We start from the raw sequence: 14,387 nt of genomic DNA on the forward strand, positions 1-14,387 counted from the left end.
TGCCCCTGAATTTGGCTCAAATGAGATTCAACCCAAGACCTGCCCTAGTTACTTGTCACTGATTTTGGTCATGCTTTCAACTTCTATTTTGATGTGAAAAGCACAAGAACTGGCTCTATAATAGCTCAATCATGAAATTTTCCCCAGTTACATTTGTTTGCAACTATTCTTGGCCACTACTTTCAGCAGGAATTCAACATGGAGTAAACCCCTGTTACATTCATCTGTGGCTAATTCTGTTCACTTGGCATTCTTTCAATAGGGACCTTTTTGGCGATTCCTTGCAGGATACCTTCTTTGACTATCCATTCCTCTTTTGGAGCTTTCGAAAAGTGGGAAAGGGAGTCTCTTTTTTCGCAAGATGAATGTTCATGCATTTAGGACATCAATTTGCTAAATCAAGAGATTAGATGCACAAAATAGATGTTTTACCATGTTCATGCTTTTTTGAAGGAAAAATTTTTATGCTAGTACTCAAAAGTCATGTGACATTGATGCTAGTCTATCATGATGAATAACTAATTCCCTTCCTTTATCGATTGCCCTTGTTTTATCAAGGGAAACTTCTCCTCTTCTATCTCATTTTTCTATAAACCCACTGGAAATCTCTTGTGTAACCGTTGCTCCTAGTTTAGCCAGTCCAACCCATGTTTTGATCTCAAGATGGTCTTTAAGACTCAGGACGAAATGTAGGCTTAGGAATTTAGGCTCTAAGAAGAAAATGGAAACCTAGACTCAAACTTCTAGTTCCCCAAATAATATCTCTTGCCCCAGTTTGTGGTGAGGCGTTTTTTGCAAGAATTTGACCGAACTTGTTTATTTGAACAAGCTGCCTATGTACCTTTTTAGGATCAGGTCATTACGTAGTTCAAACACAACATTGAGTCTGACAAATCATTTAAGACAAAAATGTATGCCAATTTGGTCAAGACTTTTATTTTGACCGTAATGTAGGCTTAGGGTATTGGTTAGAGAAGGAAAAAGGTGCAATACAGCTCAAAATTTGCTAAATTTAAAAGGGGTAATCCTTGGTCAAAGATCACATCTTAAGCATGCCCCTTTTCATTTCCTTTCCTTTTTTACTTTTTCTGCATTTCCTTAATTTTTTGATTTCCCTTTTATGGAACATCATGTTCATTGGAAGCTTAATTGGGACTAATCTTTTTAAAACTACCCTAGTGTGGGGTGTGATCATTTGACGGGTTAATCAAGAATTGAATTTGTTTAGGCTCAAGAGGGCTTGCAAAGGGTTTTCTCTTTTTCTCAACTTTTGTTTTTTGGTAGCCAAAAAATGGTCTACCGTCACTTTGGGTAACCAATTGCTGTCTCATATGATCTGTCAGACTTTTGAAACCCCAAACCCAGTTATGTTTTTGGAAAATGATTTTTCAAGAAAAAGGCTCAACATTCAAGCTCAAGCATATTAACAAATGGTAAATCCACATTTGGGTTTATTTTTGGAAAAATAGTCGGCCAATGATGGCCATCTGTCATTTGATCAAAATAAGTGTAATGAATTGTCATGAGATTGTTGGAACAGCACAATCATTTCATTGAGTTCCTTTGAGAGTAAAATACTCTTTCAGAGCATTCAAATTCAATGGAGTAAAAACACTTATTCTATCCTTCTCTTCTTGCGCCTTTGGGTTAAGTTTTCAAAATCAATTCTCTAAGATGGAAATGCCACAGAATTACAAAGAGAAAATGGAAATAAAGAAATAAAGAAGACAAAAACACCATATAAAATGGATTGGATAGTTAACAGTCTTTCAATTTTGTGTTTCCATTCCTATTATAAAATGGTAAACCCTTCCATTCAGGCTATTCCTGGATCCATGGTTGATGCTCTGGCTTTGACTTATGCTAATCATTACCTTCCCTATGATTGGGTAGATGATCATTCTGAATTCCTGACTATTTATCATCAAAAGTCAAACAACTGCCATGTTTCAATGATCATACCTTGTGCTTAAATGTCCAAGATCGGTCAATGGTGTTGCACGGTGAATTGGAGTGATATGCGCAGCGAGCATCCGGATCGTACCACTGTGGTAAGGGATGTCGTACAACTATTCTGGGGATGACTGAGATGAGCTTCCTTTCAAGAAATTGGGGGAATAATTCTGAATAGGACATAGGAATTGGCTCGATCCTATTAGGACCCCTTCCCTGTGTCTGAACATTTTTCTAAGTGAGCGTAGGCCTGAATGGAACAAGCTGGGGTTTGGTGCTTGCATGCACTACCTGATTAATGGTGGGTTCAACAAAAAAATTTCTCCTTGACCCCCTATTCCGTTTTCCTTTGTCTTTCCTCTTGTTAGTCCACTTCTTGTCTGGACAAGTCTCATTTCCACTGTCTTTGACTAGGCCTGCCTTGATGTCGGCCTCAATCCTACCTTCTGTGGCCATGATGTCAATGAAGTCATGGGGAGTTGCTCCTCGAAGATTCCCATGGTAGGGTTCTTTCAATGTACTTATGAATGACATGATAGCTTTCCAGTCGCCTATCGAGGGGTCCACTTGGATCGCCTCATCCCTCCACCTATAGGAGTACTCCCTAAAGGTCTCTGTGGGCTTCTTCTTCATTTCAAATAGGTTTATCCGATCTGGTGCCATCTCCATAACATGACGATATTGAGCTTCAAAGGCTTTGGCCAAGTCTCCCCATGTACGGATCCGTGTTCTTTCTTGGTGGATATACCAGCTGGCTGCCGTTCCATTCAAACAGCCTTGGAAGTAGTGCATCATTAGTTGTTCATCGTCGGAGTGGGCTGCTATTGCTTGGAAATACAACCGGATATGAGTTCTTGGACACTGGGTTCCATTAAAATTTTCAAAGTTTGGAATCTTGAATTTTGGTGGTAAAACCACTTTCGGTACTAGGCAGAGGTTTGCTGGATTAATAGAACCAAATGAGTTGGAGACTTCGATGGCTCTCAACCATTCTTCAAGCACGTCACAACAGAACTTTGTTGCGATCTTACTTGCCTTGATATCTATCACTATTATCGGGGGTAACACCATTGCTGGGATTCCTAACATTGGTGCGGTGGGAGTGAATGCAGCACTATTTGGAAGGGAGTTTCCTACGGCGACTAGAGGTTGTGCTGATGTTTACCCATAAATTGGGGTGAACCCTAGAGCGTGGATAGGATCCATACCGGCTTTGTCATCCTACTCCCATACTATCTTTCCCTTGTCTAACAGCAAGTCCAAGATCCTCTTCATTTGGCTACTCAATTCCTCCTGTCCTTGCTCTATGCCCAAAACCCAGTTTTCTAATTGCTCCGGCATAACTTTCACTTTACTTCTAGTGTTGTAAGGGTGGGTAGAGGTGGGCTCAATGTTGAAATTCTGGATCTTACTTTGGCTTGATAGGAAGTTGGAATGTGATTATAGGCCCATTGGATAGGAAATCTCATGCATGAATTTCGCATGGATGTATGCAATGCAACCTAAATAACCATTTGGCCAAAGTTCCAGGAAAAACCTTAATGATCCCATGAATGATCCATTTTCCCCTGGGTAGGGTACTTTAAGAGATAAAATTTGACTTTTTCATAAATGAATTCGGCTTTTATTGAAACATTGCCCAAGTGATATGGATGCCTGACATGGATGCAGATTGTACAACACAAAGCATTTCAAAACATATATATAATAGACATGGATTATAACATGTGGAGAAAGATGTGGCTCCTGTCCCAACCCCGGGGTAAGTATGTACATAGGGTTCTCTAAGGCTCTACCCTAGGCAAGGGATTATGAACAATCATGTGCGGTTAAGCTCTAATCCTCATTGAGAAAGGTCCCCAGATTGAAACTCCATCCTCCCTCACAGAGGTCTGGACAAAGCTCGCACTGAGCGGAGTGGTTTGTAGGTCCCCATAGGCCCTGCCACATGGGGAATGACACTATTACACTTCTTTCTAATCCTAAAAGGGAAAGCCTGGGTTTAGAGCTATGAAGGTGTGTGAGTTTAACAGTTTCATCCTACACCCTCCACCCTACGTCCATCCCTTATTCAAAATTAAACACATGCTTTATTCATACAAGACATGGAAACATGGTGTCACATACTTAACATCTCATGCTAAATCAAGGTATTCACAATTAATCACGGGCTTATTTAGTCAATAATGAAAAAAAAGTAAAGCCAAGAATGTATTCATTCAATTATACTTACTGTGATTTAATCGCGAAACACTTGCAAACAAAATAATCATATGGACAATGTGTAAAAAACAAGGAGCAATCAAGAAGGCTTATTAGATTTGGATTTTGGGATAAACCTCAATTAATCATCAGCTCGACTCTCAAGTTATCCCCAGCGGAGTCACCAAGCTATCGCGACATCCAAGAGCTTGCCAAAGACCACTCTGGCAAATGGGTGCGGCTGCAAACTAGGAAAAATGTATGTGAATTTTGAAAAAGATATTTTGGTGAAAAACATGTGTGATGGAGTCTCCACTAACCTTTTGGAGTGAGGTTAGAACACTTGATTACTACCCCATTAGGGGTAGAATTGGTCTATGTCACAAGAGTCGAGCTCGAGAGTATAGTAATGCGAGGGGAAGGTGTTAGCACCCCTTACGCGCCCGTTCTTACGAACGGTACTAGATTAATAAAAAATTATCCCAAAAAAAATCTGTTGGCCTTACAAGGCTTAAAATCTTGTAATCTTGTTTTGATGCTAACAAACAAGTGGAATTTAACATATTTGTGTGAGTAATGTTGTCTCGGGACTCATATATGAGAAAGTAAGGTAAAAGTGCTCACAAGGATCAAATGAAGCTTAAAAGGATCAAAGCATGGATTTAAAGATGATATATTAAAACTTGAAGAATATGAGGAAATGAATGATTTGTTGAAAGCCAAGGAATGTTAAAGTCAAAAGAGTCAAAGAAAAGCAAAGTGAGAAAGCCCAAAGAATATTAAAGCTTGAAGACCAAGAAAGAGTCAAAGCAAGCATGAAGACTTGAGTGTTTAGAATGTCAAGTCTTAGAAGTCTTTATGTAAGTACTTTAATGTTTAAATATCGCTTGAAATATTATGAAACTCTTAAGTTAACTTCTTGGACCTAGATACCTTTTTAAAATACTTGGAAAATATTTTATAAGGTCAAAAATTATTTTAAAAAGGTTAAAATTATTTTTTTTAGGGAAAATGTTTTCAGCATCTTTTTGTCTGTTCAGATGACCGTAGTTGTAACTTTAGATGAATGAACTTCATGTTCAGATCTCTGAAGAATTACTCAGACGTCTAAAGAATAAGCTTAAACGTCTGAAGATTTTCTGGGAAGAAATAGAAACAGGCAAGCTGTTCAAATGACTGAAGTTGGACTTTGGTCATCTAAACTCGACTCTTTGGTCATCTAAACCCTATCTTTGGTCATCTTACCCTGTGTCCAGTTCATTTTTTAAAGGATCCCAGGAACTTCAGATGACTGAACTCGACTCTTCAGTCATCTGAACACTGTTAACGGGCATATTTTTCAAAATTTTTTAAATTCAAACTTATATTTCTTCGGCTCCAAAATTTCTAAAAACTTGGGAAATTATCTAAGGAAACTTTAGCAACAAGGAAACAAGTTTTAAAGCCTATAAATACATGATTTTGCAAATCAAAACATGCCAAGAATTGAAAAATCTATCTGAGAAAGCTGAAAGCACTCTTGTTCTTACAAGTTCTCTTGTTTACTCATTAAAAAACTCTTTTGCTGAGATATTTTGAAGTGCTAATCCTTCCTCTTCTGAATCCCTACTGCTAATTCTCATCTAAAAAGGATATTGGTGAATTGTACACTTGAGCTTCATTTTATTTCATATTGATATTTTACATTGAAGTATATAATGCTTAAATTGTACTAACTTGCTCTTTGTGAGAGTATACTTGTACGTAGATGTTATCGTGTTTCTTGTAGTTCGTTGACGTTCCAAGGTGTTTGGATCATTGGCTAAGCAAGGGGATATTGCTTAGAGAGGCGGGCTCTAGCCTATATAAGGAATGACCGAAGGAGGAATATCGTTTAGAGAAGGCGGGCTCTAGCCTTAACCAAGGAGTGTTGTAAAGGTTTGTTCCACACATCAATGGAACAGGTTTAGTGAATCCTTTGGTGGTTTTTCCAAAGGCAAGGACGTAGGCTGTGTTGAAGTCAAACCTTGTAAAAATCTCCGTCTCACTCTCTCTTTCCCTATTCTTTTTTTTTTTTCAGTGTATATTTAAATTGTGTGGATGTTTTAAATTTGAAAATCATATAAACTACGTATATTTGAAAATCAAACAAACTTAAGGTTTAATTTTGATTTGGGTTGCGGAAACCAAAAGGGAGTACGTTGGTTGAACCATTCTTTGCCGAAACCATACGAGAGTACGTTACTTGGTTAAACACCCAAAGATAAATTAACTAAGAGTTTATTTGGATTCTGAATATTTGGAAAGAGTGATTGGATGATGCATTGAATATTATATTGAAGGAACAAATTCATATATGCAGGGCTTAGTTCAAATTCATGTTAACAACAGGGCTATACACAAGCTGAGAATTCTTATGATTGTTTGGTTTGATCATCATGGAAAATTGATTGGTTTGGTTGAAAAGTTGATTACTTGTTTGGTTAAGCAATAAGTGTTGTGGTTGAAGATTGATTGTTTACTTAGTTCTTGTTTGATTGACAAAATAGATAAACAAGTAAAAGAATTGGTTAAATATTAAAAGAAGTTAAGGACTTTTAAAAGAACTAAAACGAAAGTTTTAAAAGCCAATTCACCCCCCCCTCTTGGGAAGTTATTCCTAATTTCAATTGGTATCAGATCGGGGTTATAGTAATTCTTAACAAGTAACTATAAAATGATCCTAATGGCTCACACAGGCGTAGCTCCCTTTAGAGAGGGACAATCTTCAACTAGGCCTCCTATCTTTTGTGGTTTGAACTAAACATTTTGGAAAAAGAGAATGCAAATCTATCTCCAAACGATGAATTGGAAAGTATGGGAAGTTGTTATAGATGGAGATCAAATTCCCACTAAGATAGTAGATGGAAAACAAATCCCAAAAGAGAAGAAAGATATGACCGATCAATATTATATAATGCTCCAAACAAATTCAAGTGCTATAAATGCTTTATCTTGTGCCTTGGATGCTAATGAATTTAATCGAGTAATGGCTTGTAAATCAGCTAAGGAAATATGGAATAAGCTAGAAGTTACTTATGAAGGAACAACGGATGTTAGGGATAATAGGGTTGATATGCTCATAAGCGAGTATGAAGCCTTTAAGATGAACCCGGATGAATCGATTACAAATATGTTTACTAGGTTCACTCACATAATCAATTCCCTAAATGCACTAGGAAAAACTTACACTACTTATGAGATGATAAGGAAAATTATTAGAGGGTTGTCACCTAAATGGGAACCAAAAGCCACTACTATAACGGAAGGAAGAAATCTAAAAACCACTTCCTTAGATGAGCTGGTAGGTTCTCTTATCACATATGAAATGACAATGAATGAAAAGAGTGGGAAAACCAAAGCCCAAGAAACAATAGCCTTTAAAGCCTTAAAAGAAAACTCAAGTAGTGAAATGGATGAAGATGAAGAAGTCTTCATATCTAAAAAGCTAGCAAGGATACTAAGAAGGAGAAACAAATTCAAAAGAACAAATAAGACTCCGAATCAGAAGATAAGATATTAGAAAAAAGAAATCAAAGAATAAAACTCCTAAATGCTACAATTGCAATAAAGCTGGACATTTAAAACCGGAATGTCCACTATTAAAGAAAGAGTGTAAAAAGAAAAACAAGAAGGCCATGAAAGCCACTACTTGGGATAGTACAAGTAGTTTGGAGAATGAAATAAGTGACCAAGAGGTTGCTTACACGTGCTTTATGGCATGGGATAATGAAGAAAGCTCCTCAACTAAAACTTCAAATAATTCTTGTAGTGATGAATCAAGTGATGAGGGTATGCCATCTTATGATGAACTTCAAAATGATCTATTCAAAGTACATAAGATGTTGATGAAAGTCAAATAAACAAAACACGTCATTGAAGAATAAGAATGAAAGTTTAATGAAAGAGTTAGAATTCCTAAAGAATGCTGAAAGAGATAAAGACACAAAACTCAAGCAATTAGAACATAAGTATGAATTAGCAATAAAAGAAATAGAATCCAAAAATCTTTCTAAAAAAGAAAACAACTTGAAAATTGAGAAACTAGAAAGCAAGAATGACCAAATGATAGAAGACCTTCGATCCTTATCCTCTACTGTATGTGAGAAAGATATGTATTTCTGAATTAGACGATAGAATCAGAAAATTTTCTCTAGAATTAGAGAAATCATTAAGGAAGGTTGATAACAAGAAAGACATAGAGTTAAATGATCTCAAGAATCAAATCAAAGATAAGGATAAAATTGTTTACAACTTCACAAAAGGAAAGGAAAACCTTGATAAGATGATTAGCTTACAAAGAATGTCTCTAAATAAAGAAGGCATTGGTTTCAATGGAATTGAAAATAAAAAGAAAAAGAATTCTTACATGGGATATTTCTCGAAAGAATCCAAAGACTATACTTGCACATCTTCTATTGCCTGCACAAACACCATATGCTATCAATGCAAGAAAAAGGGGCATATGAAGTTTGAATGTCCATTTAAGAGGAAAGGTGTTAAAACCAAACAAGTATGAAAAATAAAAGAAACCTCCCTTGAAAAATCCTTCGGACCCAAGAAGGTATGGGTACCAAAAGTGAAATAATAACTTCATGCAAACATAAAGAAAATAGCATTGTTGGTTCAAAATCATAGGATGATTCTTTACAAGGCTTAAATTAAGAAAATATTAAGAAATATCAAATTGAGCTTATTACTTAAGTACCTTAATTAAGAAGAAGATATTTGAGAATGAAAGCCTATATGTTACAGGCTTAAATGCCTATATGATAAGCTCCCTACTTATGTGACGTGCTGATATGCTATATGCTACATGAGCATGACTTGACTTGACTTGACTTATATTGATAATTTATGGCTCATTATATTGCAAACTTGAGCATGATTATGAAGCTAAATCTTGATATAAGAAGAATAGAGTTTGAGCATGAGATTATTGAGCATGAGCATGAATCTTGATATAAAATTAATTTTTGACTATGCATGCTAATAATGAATCAAGTTGGTAAATTTGTCTTGTGCTGCTCTTTATATTGGTATCCATGAGCTATGAATGATATTTTTGATATCCATGAACTATGTATGATATGATATTAGCTTTGGTATCTATAAATTTTTTCTTTTTGGTATCAGATTTTAAAAATTTTAATTGGTATCACAATGTAAAAGGCTCAATTGGTATCACAAATTGATATTTAAGAATGATAAGCATTGATGATGTTAACATGATATTGGTATTCAATGATTGTGTTTATGAGAACATACAAGATATGAATCAATATATGAAGCATGGATAATAAACTTAAAAGCATAATTGGTATCAAATCTAAATGTATTAAATTCAAGGGGGGTATTATGAATTATTGCTTGTATTATGGTTCTTCCCTAATTATTAAATTGGAATCATGGAATAAATAATTGGTATCATGAATTATTATGCATGCTGAACTATACTTTTTATTGTTGCTCATAGCCTTTGTATTTAAAGTCTTACTCTTTTTTATCGATGTCAAAAGGGAGAGAAGTTTTAGGCAGCAAAAATTGAGCGTGATATTAAAAATTGGAAGCTTATTGAAATGATATATCTAAAGAAGGACAAGCACTTGATGTTGATTGATATTGATATTAAATAATGTGATTTTGATATACGAGCATGATACGCGAAAATATTTTTTTAAATGATGCTTATTGAAAGGGGGAGCCTTTTTAAGGCTTACTCAAATTTTTGCTTCTTGTTTGTCATCGTCAAAAAGGGGGAGATTGTTGGCCTTACAAGGTTTAAAATCTTGTTATCTTGTTTTGATACTAACAAATAAGTGGAATTTAACATATTTGTGTGAGTAATGTTGTCTCAAGGCTCATACATGAGAAAGCAAGGTCAAAGTGCTCACAAGGATCAAATAAAGCTTAAAAGGATCAAAGCATGGATTTAAAGATGATATATTAAAACTTGAAGAATATGAGGACATGAATGATTTTTTGAAAGCCAAGGAATGTTAAAGTCAAAAGAGTCAAAGAAAAGCAAAGTGAGAAAGCCCAAAGAATACTAAAGCTTGAAGACCAAGAAAGAGTCAAAGCAAGCATGAAGACTAAAGTGTTTAGAATGTCAAGTCTTAGAAGTCTTTATGTAAGTACTTTAATGTTTAAATATCATTTGAAATATTATGAAGCTCTTAAGTTAACTTCTTGGACCTCAATACCTTTTTAAAATACTTGGAAAATATTTTTATAAGGTCAAAAATTATTCTAAAAAGGTTAAAATCATTTTTTTTTATGGAAAATGTTTTCAGCAGCTTTTTGTCTCTTCAAATGACTGAACTCTCTGTTTAGATGACTGAAGTTGTAACTTTAGATGACTGAACTTCATGTTCAGATCTCCAAAGAATTACTTCAGACGTCTGAAGATTTTGTAGGAAGAAACAGAAACAGGCAGTAGTTGTTCAGATGACTGAACTTGAACTTTGGTCATATGAACTTGACTTTTGGGTCATTTGAACCCTATCTTCGGTCATCTAACCCTGTTTCCAGTTCATTTTTTAAAGGATTTCAGGAACTTCAGATGACTGAACTCGACTCTTCAATCATCTGAACACTATTAACGGACATATTTTTCAACAGTTTTTAAATTCAAACTTATATTGCTTGGGCTCCAAAATTTCTAAAAACTTGGGATATATCTAAGGAAACTTTAGCAACAAGGAAACAAGTTTGAAAGCCTATAAATACGTTGTTTTGCAAATCAAAACATACCAAGAATTGAAAAATCTGTTTGAGAAAGCTGGAAGCACTCTTGTTCTTACAAGGTCTCTTGTTTACTCATTGAAAAACTCTTTTGCTAAGATATTTTGAAGTGCTAATCCTTCCTCTTCTGAATTCCTACTTCTAATCCTCATCTAAAAAGGATATTGGTGAATTCTACACTTGAGCTTCATTCTATTTCATATTGATATTTTACATTGAAGTATACTGTGCTGAAATTGTACTAACTTGCTCTTTGTGCGAGTATACTTGTACGTAGATATTATCTTGTGTTTCTTGTAGTTCATTGATGTTCCAAGGTGTTTGGATTGTTGGCTAAGCAAGGGGATATTGCTTAGAGATGCAGGCTCTAGCCTATGTAAGGAGTGACCGAACGAGGTAATATCGTTTGGAGAAGGTGGACTCTAGCCTTAACCAAGGAGTGTTGTAAAGGTTTGTTCGACCCGTCAATGGAACAAGTTTAGTGAATCCTTTGGTGGTTTTTCCAAAGGCGAGGACGTAGGCTATGTTGAAGCCGAACCTCGTAAAAATCTCCGTCTCACTCTCTCTTTCGCTATTCTTTATTTTCAGTGCATATATAATTTGCGTGGATGGTTTAAATTTGAAAATCATATAAACTAAGTATATTTGAAAATCGAACAAACTTAAGGTTTAATTTTGATCTGGGTTGCGGAAACCAAAAGGGAGTACATTGGTTGAACCATTCTTTGCGGAAAACATACGAGAGTACGTTACTTGGTTAAACACCCAAAGATAAATTAACTAAGAGTTTATTTGGATTCTGAATATTTGGAAAAAGTGATTGGATGATGCATTGAATATTATATTAAAGGAATAAATTCATATATACAGGGATTGGTTGAAATTCATATTAACAACAGGGCTACACACAAGCTGAGAATTCTTATGATTGTTTGGTTTGATCATCATGCAAAATTGATTGGTTTGGTTGAAAAGTTGATTACTTGTTTGGTTAAGCAATAAGTGTTGTGGTTGAAGATTGAAATACACTTTTGAAGCTTAAGAATAGATTTCACCAAATTCCCTTTTCTCCAGATGAGAAATCAGCAAGTAGAGCTCAGGGATTGATGATCAATGATCTCAAAACACCAGCACTTTCAGTTTGCAAAAGATGAACAAGTTGAGACTTTGAGAGCAAAAGAGCTTATGGCAGATTTTTCAAAACTTGGATGTATTTTGATTTAGAAAACCATGTATTTATAGGTATTCCAATGAGTTTCCTTATTGCTCAAGTTTCCTTGGATTATTTCCCAATTTTTTAGAAAGATTGGTGCCCAAGCAACACAGATTTAAAAAATGAAATTTAAAAAAATTCTGCTCGTTAACAGTGTTCAGATGGCTTAACACTCAAGTTTAGTCATCTTAAGTTCCTCAGTCTGTTGAAAAAAAATGAACTAGATATAGGGTCAGACAATCGAGCATAGGGTTCAGATGACTAAAAAGTTGGGTTCAGACGACCGAGGTCAAGGTTTAGTCATCTGAAGTGCTTCTGCCAGTTTCTGTTTCTTACTAAAAAAATATTCAGACGAATGAGCTTATTCTTCAGACGTTTGAAGTAATTCTTCACTTAACCGAACTTGGAGTTCAGTCATCTGAAGTTGTCACTTCAAGCATTTGAACAGAGCTTCAGGCTTCTGAATAGATTTTTTTTTTTTTTATAATTTTAACTTTCAATATAAAAAAATAGTTTTACTCTCTTTCATTCATTCGTTATAAAACTTATTCCGAGGTTTTTAAATGGGTCTCTAAGTCCATATAATTCCCTTAAAAAGCTTCAAAATATATTTCAAGAGATATTTAGTCTTTGAAGTACTTACAATGGTTTTCCTAAAACCTTATATGCTAAGCTTGAGATCATCCACTTTCTCTTTGCTTTGAAATCTCTTTGATTGTTTGCTTGAGTTAGTTTTAGCTTCCCATGTTTTGATCAGTATTGTGCTATTTTAAGCTTCCTTTTGGATGACTTGTTAGTTTATTTAACTTGATGGTCCACAAAGATCCTTGTTTTCCTGAAACACCAAAACTCAAAAACATTCAAAGTTAAAATATCCTTTGTTTGTTATCACTAAAATTGATTGAAAAACCTAGTTAGGCCAACAAGTAAATTGCTACAGAGTGTGTGTATAATGGAGTCATGTATGAAAAGGTCTGTATGTAACTAGGTTATATTCTTGTATGTTAAATGGTGTGGTTGTGTTGCATGGAATCTTATCTAATGTTCATTGAGTTGGTGTTTGTGGGTATCGCTCTAGAAGCCCTCACAAGACTACAACTAGTCCATTAGGGTCAACTTAGGTGTTTAAAGCCTTATTGCATATGGTAAATGCAATTGTGTTTCCCACGAAAGAGGAGGTAGATAGGATTTGGAAGTTTTCTTAGTTTTTTCTTTGCTCAAAGACTAGAAAAGTGTAAGTTGGGGGTTGTGATCAGTCCCTAAAATGCATGATTTTAGACCCTCATTTACCTTTGTTTATCCTTGTTTTATTATGTATTTACTCAGTGTTATCATCATTTTGAGCTATTCAAGGTTTGTTGGTCTTTTCAGGAAAAATAGGTTAAAATTGAGGAGTTAGGCGTACGAGAAGCTAAAGAAGAATTTGGGGACACGCAAAGCTAAAATCAGATACTCAGCCAAACTCCTGAAGCTCCATATCATCAAAGTAAAAGAAGGTTTTGCTCAATCAAGTGGTGCGACCAGCAACACAAGAGGTGACTAAGTCCTCACCCATAGATTCCAAGGTTCAAACTGAGGAAGAATTGCTGCAAGCTTCGACCAAGTCCTAGACCAAGTAACTCTCCAGGGCTACCACGTCTAGACACTGAGGCAGAATTGAAACCAGAACTACCAAGAGCCTCGATGGAGTGCTCGACCAAAGAGACCATTATGATGGACTATGTCGAGTTCCTGAGATTCCCTGAAGTTCGAGATCCTACAAGCCTCAACCATCAACTCGACTAGTAAGACTCGATGGTGCGACTAAGTTGACGATGCTGAAAATTCAAATCCCAGTTGTCTTGGCAGAATTGACCAATGCGTGATCAAAGGAAGTATAGAGGTGACTTGGTCCACAGCGACCCTGCAATAGAGTGGGCAGTCATTAGTGACAAAAGATTTATATACAAAGGATTGATCTTTTTACTTGCTTTCCCTTTACATGCTTTCCATTTGCTGCTTTTTGTATGATAAAAGGTTGCATATAAGGATAAGTACTACTACAGTTTCAGTTAGTTAGAAGTAGTTGGCTACGGATCCATAGAGGTGTTCATATATAATTGAGACAGGGTATACTCCAGTTCCAGACTATGCTCTAGACAACCGGTGCACCCTTGCTACCCTGTGCCCGCTAATGACCTTCTCCTGCTTTGGTTAATGAATCATGCAATGATTCTGGTAGTATATCTTGTGGTGAATCATGTGATGAATCTTGTAG

The sequence above is a fragment of the Malania oleifera genome, chromosome 1 (genome assembly GCF_029873635.1).
Source record: "Malania oleifera isolate guangnan ecotype guangnan chromosome 1, ASM2987363v1, whole genome shotgun sequence".
NCBI lineage: Eukaryota > Viridiplantae > Streptophyta > Magnoliopsida > Santalales > Ximeniaceae > Malania > Malania oleifera.